Genomic DNA, 7,530 nt, shown 5'->3' with positions numbered 1-7,530 from the left:
TGTCCTTCTCCAGGGCCTGGTCTCTCCTGATAACATGTCCAAAGTACGTGCTTCTAAGGGGCATTCTGGCTCTACTTCTTCCAAGACAGATTTGTTCGTTCTTCTGGTCATCCATGGTATATTCAGTATTTGCTAACACCATAATTCAACTGCGTCAATTCTTTTTTGGTTTTCTTTACTCATTGTCTAGCTTTCAAATGCATATGAGGTGATTGAAAACACCGCGGATTAGATCAGGTGCACCTTAGTCCTTAAAGTGACATCTTTGCTTTTTAACACTTTGAAGAGGTCAGCAGTTTTGCCCAATGCAATGCATCGTTTGATATCTTGACTGCTGCTTCCATGGGTGTTGATTGTGAATCCAAGTAAAATGAAATCTTTGGCAACTTCAATCTTCTGCTGTTTATCATGATGTTACTCATTGGTCCAGTTGTGAGGATTTTTCCTTTCTTTATGTTGAGGTGTAATCCATACCGAAGGCTGTGGTCTTCGATCTTCATCAGTAAGTGCTTCAAGTCTTTTTCGCTTTCAGCAAAATTCAAGTCCTCTTCACAGTCATCTGCATATTACAGGTTGTTAATGAGTCTTTCTCCAATCTTGATACCCTATTCTTCTTCATATAGTCCAGCTTCTCGGGTCATTTGCTCAACATACAGATTGAATAAGTATGGTGGAAGGATACAACTGTGATGCATGTCTTTCCTGACTTTAAACCACACAGTATCCCCTTGTTCTGTCCAAACGACTGCCTCTTGGTCTATACACAGGTTCCCATGAGCACATTTAAGTGTTGTGGAATTCCCATTCTTTGCAATGTTATCCATAATTTGTTATGATCCACACAGTGGAATGCCTTTGTGCAGTCAATAAAACACAGGTAAACATCTTTCTCTTACCCTCTGCTTTCAGTCAAGATCCATCTCACATTAGCAATGATATCCCTTGTTCCACATCCTCTTCTGAATCCTGCATGTATTTCTGGCAGTTCCCTGCTTGAACTTCTTCCTTCAGTACCACCAGTTCTTGATCACATGCTACCTCCTGTAATGGTTGACCTTTGGAGCCCTGCTGGCGCAGTAGTTAAGAGCTCCTCTGCTAATCGAAAGGTCAGCTGCTCCTTGGAAACCTTATGAGGCAGTTCTACTCTTTCTTACGGGTTTGCTATGAGTTGGAATTGACTCCATGGCAACGGGTTTTTGGTTTTTTATGATTGAAGGTCAACCAATTCTTTTTGGTACGGTGAGTCTGTGTCTTCCTTCCATTTTCTTTTGATGCTTTTGATGCTTCCTGCATCATTAAATATTTTCTCTGTAGAATCCTTAAATACTGCAAATCAAGACATGGATTTTCTCTCCAGTTCTTCCAGCTTGAGAAATGCCAAGTGAGTTCTTCTCTTTCGATTTTCTAACTCTAGGTCTTTGTACATTTCATTATAATACTTTACTTTGTCTTCTCCAGCTGCCCTTTGAAATTTGTTCAGCTTTTTTACTTCATCATTTCCTTCTTTTGCTTTAGCTACTCTGTGTTCAAGAGCAAGTTTTAGAGTTTCTTCTGACATCCATTTTGGCCTTTTCTTTCTTTCCTGTCTTTTTAATAACTTCTTGCTTTCTTCATGTATGATGTCCTTGATGTCATTCCACAACTTGTCTGGTCTTTGACCATTAGAGTTTAATTAGTCAAACCTACCCTTGAGATGGTCTCTAAATTCGGGAGGAATATACTCAATGTTATACTTTGGCCTTCATGGACTTGTTCTAATTTTCTTTAGCTTCAACTTGAACTTGCATGTGAGCAACTGATAGTTTGTTCCACAGTTGACCCTTGGCCTTATTCTGACTGATGATGTTGAGATTTTCCATCTCCTCTTTCCATAGATTTACTCAATTTGATTCCTGTGTGTTCCATCTGGCCAGGTCCACATGCATAGTTGCTGTTTATGTTGTTAAAAAAACGTATTTGTAATGAAGAAGTGGTTGGTCTTGCAAAATTCTATCATGTGATCTCCAGCGTCGTTTCTATTACCAAGGCCTTGTTTTCCAACTACTGTTCCTTCCTTATTTTCAACTTTCACGTTTCAATCACCAGCGATTATCAATGCATCTTGATTGCATGTCTGATCAATTTCAGACTGCAGAAGTGGATAAAAATCTTCAGTTTTCTCATCTTCAGCATTAGTGGTTGGTGCATAAATTTGAATAATAGTCATACTAACTGGTCTTCCTTGTAGGCGTACGGATACTATCCTATCCCTGACAGTGTTGTACTTCAGGATAGATCCTGAAATGTTGTTTTTGACGATGAATGCAACACCATTTCTCTTCAGTTTGTCATTCTTCCTAGTCTGTCTTATTCTGAAAGCTCACCTGAAAACTGTCCACCATGGGTGACCCTGCTGGTAGTTGAAATACCAGTGGCATAACTTCCAGCATCACAGCAACACGCAAGCCACTACAGTATGACAAACTGACAGACATGTGGGGAAGAAAAGGTTTACACATTGAAAAAAAACAGTGTTTGATGATTACAAGGGAAGGTGAGGAGGGAAAACCACTAGATAGTAGACAATTGTTAATTTTGCTGAAGGGAAAGACAACACACAACACAGGTGAAGTTAGCACTACTTGACCAAGGCAAAGTCATAGAAGCTTCCTAGACACATCCAAACACCTTGAGGGACTGAGTGACTGGGGCTGAGTGCTGGGACGAGGGTTTCAGGTGACATCTAGGTCATTTGGCATAACATAGCTCATAAAGAAAATGTTCTGCATCCCACTTTGGTGAGTATTGTTGTGGATCTTAAAAGCTGGCAAATGGCCATCAAAGATACATCTATTTGTCCAATCCCAACAGGACCAAAGGAGAATGAAGAAAAACAAGAACAGAAGGAAAATATTACTTCAAAGAAGTAATAGGCCACACGAACCACAGCCTCCACTAGCTACAGCCCAGAAGAACTAGATGGTGCCCAGCTACCCCTATGGACCAACCTGACAGGGATCACAATAGAGGGTCTTAGACAGAGTGGGAGAAAAATGTAGAACAAAATTCAAGTTAAAAAAAAAAAAAGACCAGACTTACTGGTCTCACAGACTTGAGGAACCCCTGAGACTGTGGCCTGTGGATGCCTTGCTAACTCAGAACTGAAGCTGCTCCCAACGTCCATCTTTCAAGCAAAGAATACGCAGGCCTATAAAACAAACAATAACACATGTGAGGAATGTGTTTCTTAGTTCCATCAAGTATAGGAAACCAAAGGGCAACATATGCCCAAAAGCAAAAACAAGAAGGCAGGAAGGGACATGGTTGAATGGACATGGGAAATCTAGGGTGTAAAGGGAAAGGGGGAGGGTATTGACACAGTGTGGGAATTGCAACCAATATCACAAAACAAATTGTGTGTAAATTTTGAATGCGAAAATTTGCACTGTAAACTATCACCCAAAGTGCAATAAAATTTAAAAACAAACAAACAAAAACCAAACCAGTTGTTGTGGAGTTAGTTTATACTTGTGGAGTCCCTACGTGGAACAAAGAGTCAAACACTCAACTACTAATCAAAAGATTGATGGTTCGAATCCATTCAGAGATGCTCAAAAGAAAGGCCTGCTGATCTGCTTCTGAGAGGTCCCAGCCTTGAAAACCTATGAAGCGAGCACTACTTTGCAATACACAGGTCGTCATGGATCTATACCCAGGTTATATACCAGGCTAAGAAACAGAGCTGCCCATGTGCTGATTTTTGATGTACTTAAAGGTCTATTCATAGACTCTTTCCTCCTCTCCTGTTCCAAGTGCCATTTTTCTCACCATTCAGAAAAAGCAACTTTCATGAAAAAACTGGGCAGGAGCTTTGTAGAGGGAGAACTGATTGCTCATTACATACTGGCTGCCGTGTCTCCATAAGCAAAGGTCTGAAGATGGTGACAAAGTTATCCATATCCTGAAACAGTGGATGCTGGGACTTTTAGGTTGTTGTCTATTACATCTCCTCAGAGTTTCAGAGGACTGGGCAGGAGATAAAAGAGTGATCACCACCTTAATAAATACTTGCTATAAACTGAAACTCATATTGAAACCTGGGCCCATCAACTTACTCTCTAGGTGTGAATCTGAGAAGGAGATTTCAAAGTCACTGATCCATCAGAGAGTATAAAAAAAAAAACCCAGTCCTGGCTGAGGGAAATCAATCCAGCCTATATTCTGAGAGCCACTGAGTTTAGGAATTGCCCCATTCAATAATTTGTAAAGGGAAAGAACAAACCAAGAAGCACCTCCACCCCCGCCCGCCCCCCAAAAATACAGTGGAACAAGGGAAAATAATTACCAACTTAAACCTTCAAAGGAAGAGCATGCTTCTAAAAATGATTTGCTGTGAGACTCAAGAGAACATTTCCAGAACCTGTATGGTATACTTAATATACACAAGAAGAATGAGACTCTATTAAACAGGATCAGTAGGCAGTAATGAGCAGGTTGAGATACAAGAGGTAGAGAGATAAACTAAAGAAGAATTTCAATAAAACTAAATATATAAAAGGAAAATTAAAACATACCTTTTAAAAGGCATTGAAAATATTGAACTCTAGTAATGATAAAAGAGAAGAAGCATAAACCAGTGATGTGGAAAATGGACTTGAGGAGTTATCATAGAATGTACAGGAAGAGGACAAAGAGACAAATATTATGAAGGAGAGCATGATTGTTAATAAGACCTAAAATGGAACTTCAACATGTTACTAATTAGTGCTCCTGAAGGAGTTGAAATATCTGAAAGAGAAGCAATAAATAAAGATAGGATGGAAGAAAATTTCACTGGCTGACCTGAATATGCAGATTTGAAAGACTTTCCTAAATTCGAGATAAAACATTAAAAAAACTCACAAAACTCATACTGACAAAATTTTGCATGGCATGGGAAAAGAATAATAAAAAAAATCCAGCAGTCATCCACATAAGGGGCAAAAAAGAAGAAGAAAAAAGATTATTCACAAGGAAAAAAAGCATCTGGCTAGCCTCAGGCATTGCAATTTAAATGTTGTAAAATAATGAAAAATATCTAAGAATTCTGAAAAGATAATATTGTGACCTAAGAATTTCGTATTCAAACAAGTTGTACTTCTGTGTGAAGACCATTTTAGGATGGATCTAGACACATTAGTGATAAGAAAAATAGCATTCACATACTTTACAAAACAAATTTCTTGAAGAATTTTGCCAAATTTTTCTCAAGAAATTAGATTTAAAAACCCAGTGATGGGAAGGTAATGATAGAAAGGATTTTGAGGTCTTGCCTTGCTCTTTTTGGATCCGATTAGATGATGCATCAGTAGGAAGATTCTGTAAGCCAGTGCTCCTTTCATTTGTTTCTCTTCAACTCTAACCCCTTCCCCATCATCAGGAAACATATTTCTCATGCCTCATTTTTCATCTCACAGTTCCGATGGGATCTTTTGTACAGCCCATCAACCTGGGAACACTAACTGGCACTTGTGAGATGGTTAAAAATTTATATTGATATTGTTGAGATGTTATGCTTGACCATTTGCTATATATAAAGGAATATATTGGAAACTTTACCAATTTTTTCTCATTATTAGGGCTTTTGTTATAACTAGATTTGTTCTACGGATTAGGAAACTGATACTCAGTAAAGTTAGTTGACTTTTTCAAGTTCCAACACTGAGTAAAAAATAAATTTGAATTTGTATCAAATCAGATGCTCCATTACTTTATAATTTATGACTGCCTCATGGATTTTCAGAAAACAGTATTTTATATCATATTTTTCTCTTGGTTTTATTTCACCAATAGTGTTGAAAAATTTTTAAAAATCTTAATATGACTTAATATTTGTAATTAGTTTAACCTATATTTTTCAACTCCAGAGTGTACAATTATCCTACATAATGATATTTATCTCTGAAAAATCACTTTCTAATTTCTGATTGGTGATAGTAGATTTTTTCTGCTTTTTTGACATCTCCTTCTTTGATTACTCTGATTCACACATTAACCCAGCATTATACTTTTGGAGATAAATTCGAGGACCCTTAGTTTCAGCCAAGGAACCCTGATGGTACAGTGGTTAAGCACTGGGCTGCTAACCAAAAGGTCGATGGTACGAACATGCCAGTTGTTCCAGGAGGAGAAAGATGTGACAGTCCGCTCCTGTAAAGACTGTGTAAAGACAAAGTTTCCTGGAAACCCTATGGGGCAGTTCTACTATGTCCTATAGGGTTGCTATGAGTGGGAATTGGCTCGATGCCAACAGGTTTGGTGGTTTTTTTTTTTTTTGGTTGGCTTAGTTTCAGCCACAATAGAACCTTTTTTTTTCTGGTAAATTTTTATATAATTTCAAACTATCAGAAAGGTTTTAAGAATAGTACAAGGAACCTCTATATAGCCTTTACCCAAGTTCACCAATTATTTATACTTTACCTCCATTTACTTTATCGTTCACTAATTCCATATATATATGCATTTTTTCATTGTAATATTTGAGAATATGCTGAAGACATCATCCTCCTTTATCCCTAAATACTTCAGTGTGTGTTTCTGAAAAAAAAAACATTCTCTTATATAATCAAAATCTAATTGCCCAAATCAGAAAATTAAACATCTCCGAATTACTATTTTTTTAATCCATAGTTCATACACAGAATTCATCAATTGCTCTGTTAATGTCCTTTATAGCCTAACCCCCATCCTACCTCCATCCAGGATACAATCTAGGATAGTGCACTGCATTCAGTTGTCGTATCTCTCCCGTAAAGAGCCCTGGTGGCACAGTGGTTAAATGATCTGCTGCTAACCAAAGGTTGGTGGTTCGAATCCACCAGTGCTCCACAGGAGAAAGGCATGGCAGTCTGCTTTCATAAAGATTTACAGCCTTGGAACCCTATGGGGTCTCTATAAGTCAGAACCAACTCGATGGCATTGGGGATTATCTCTCCTGTATGAAGAAGTTTTCTTTATGAAAACACTTTGAAGTCCAAAAACTATTCTCATGATCTGTGAAGATTGAGGGCCAATCATTTTTTCTCCATCTTGGCTTATATTAAGATTTCTGTGGGGAACTTTGCAAAATAGTTTTTCCCTTTCCACGCCACCCTTGCTGACTGATAATCCCAGGAAAGTGCCGGCCCAGACCTGTTTTGTTTGTTTGTTTTGTTTTATCTTTTTCTTCAAAAGACCTATCAATTCTAATGATCGTCCAGGTTTGTAATAACTGAGGTCAACCAATGGAAAACTTGGAGAGGGAGGGCAACCCAAGGAGGCAAGCGCCAAAGACGTAATATAGGAGAGAGGGAGGGACTGATCAGAAGGACGACATACGAGGTGAAGACTTTTCAGAAGCTACTGTGGAATATTTACCCCCAAAGCGCAGCTGACAAAAATAACTCTGGAGAGAGTAAAACAAAGAAGCTCACTTGGCTTTCATCATTTTAAGATCCCTAAAAGTCTAATTGTTTCTTGAACATTCATGAGCTATCCTGCAAGAAAACATTTCTGTGATCATATAAAGTTGAA

Source organism: Loxodonta africana, chromosome 4 (genome assembly GCF_030014295.1).
Source record: "Loxodonta africana isolate mLoxAfr1 chromosome 4, mLoxAfr1.hap2, whole genome shotgun sequence".
In the NCBI taxonomy this organism is placed as follows: Eukaryota; Metazoa; Chordata; class Mammalia; order Proboscidea; family Elephantidae; genus Loxodonta; species Loxodonta africana.
Note: the sequence above shows the minus strand (reverse complement) of the source record.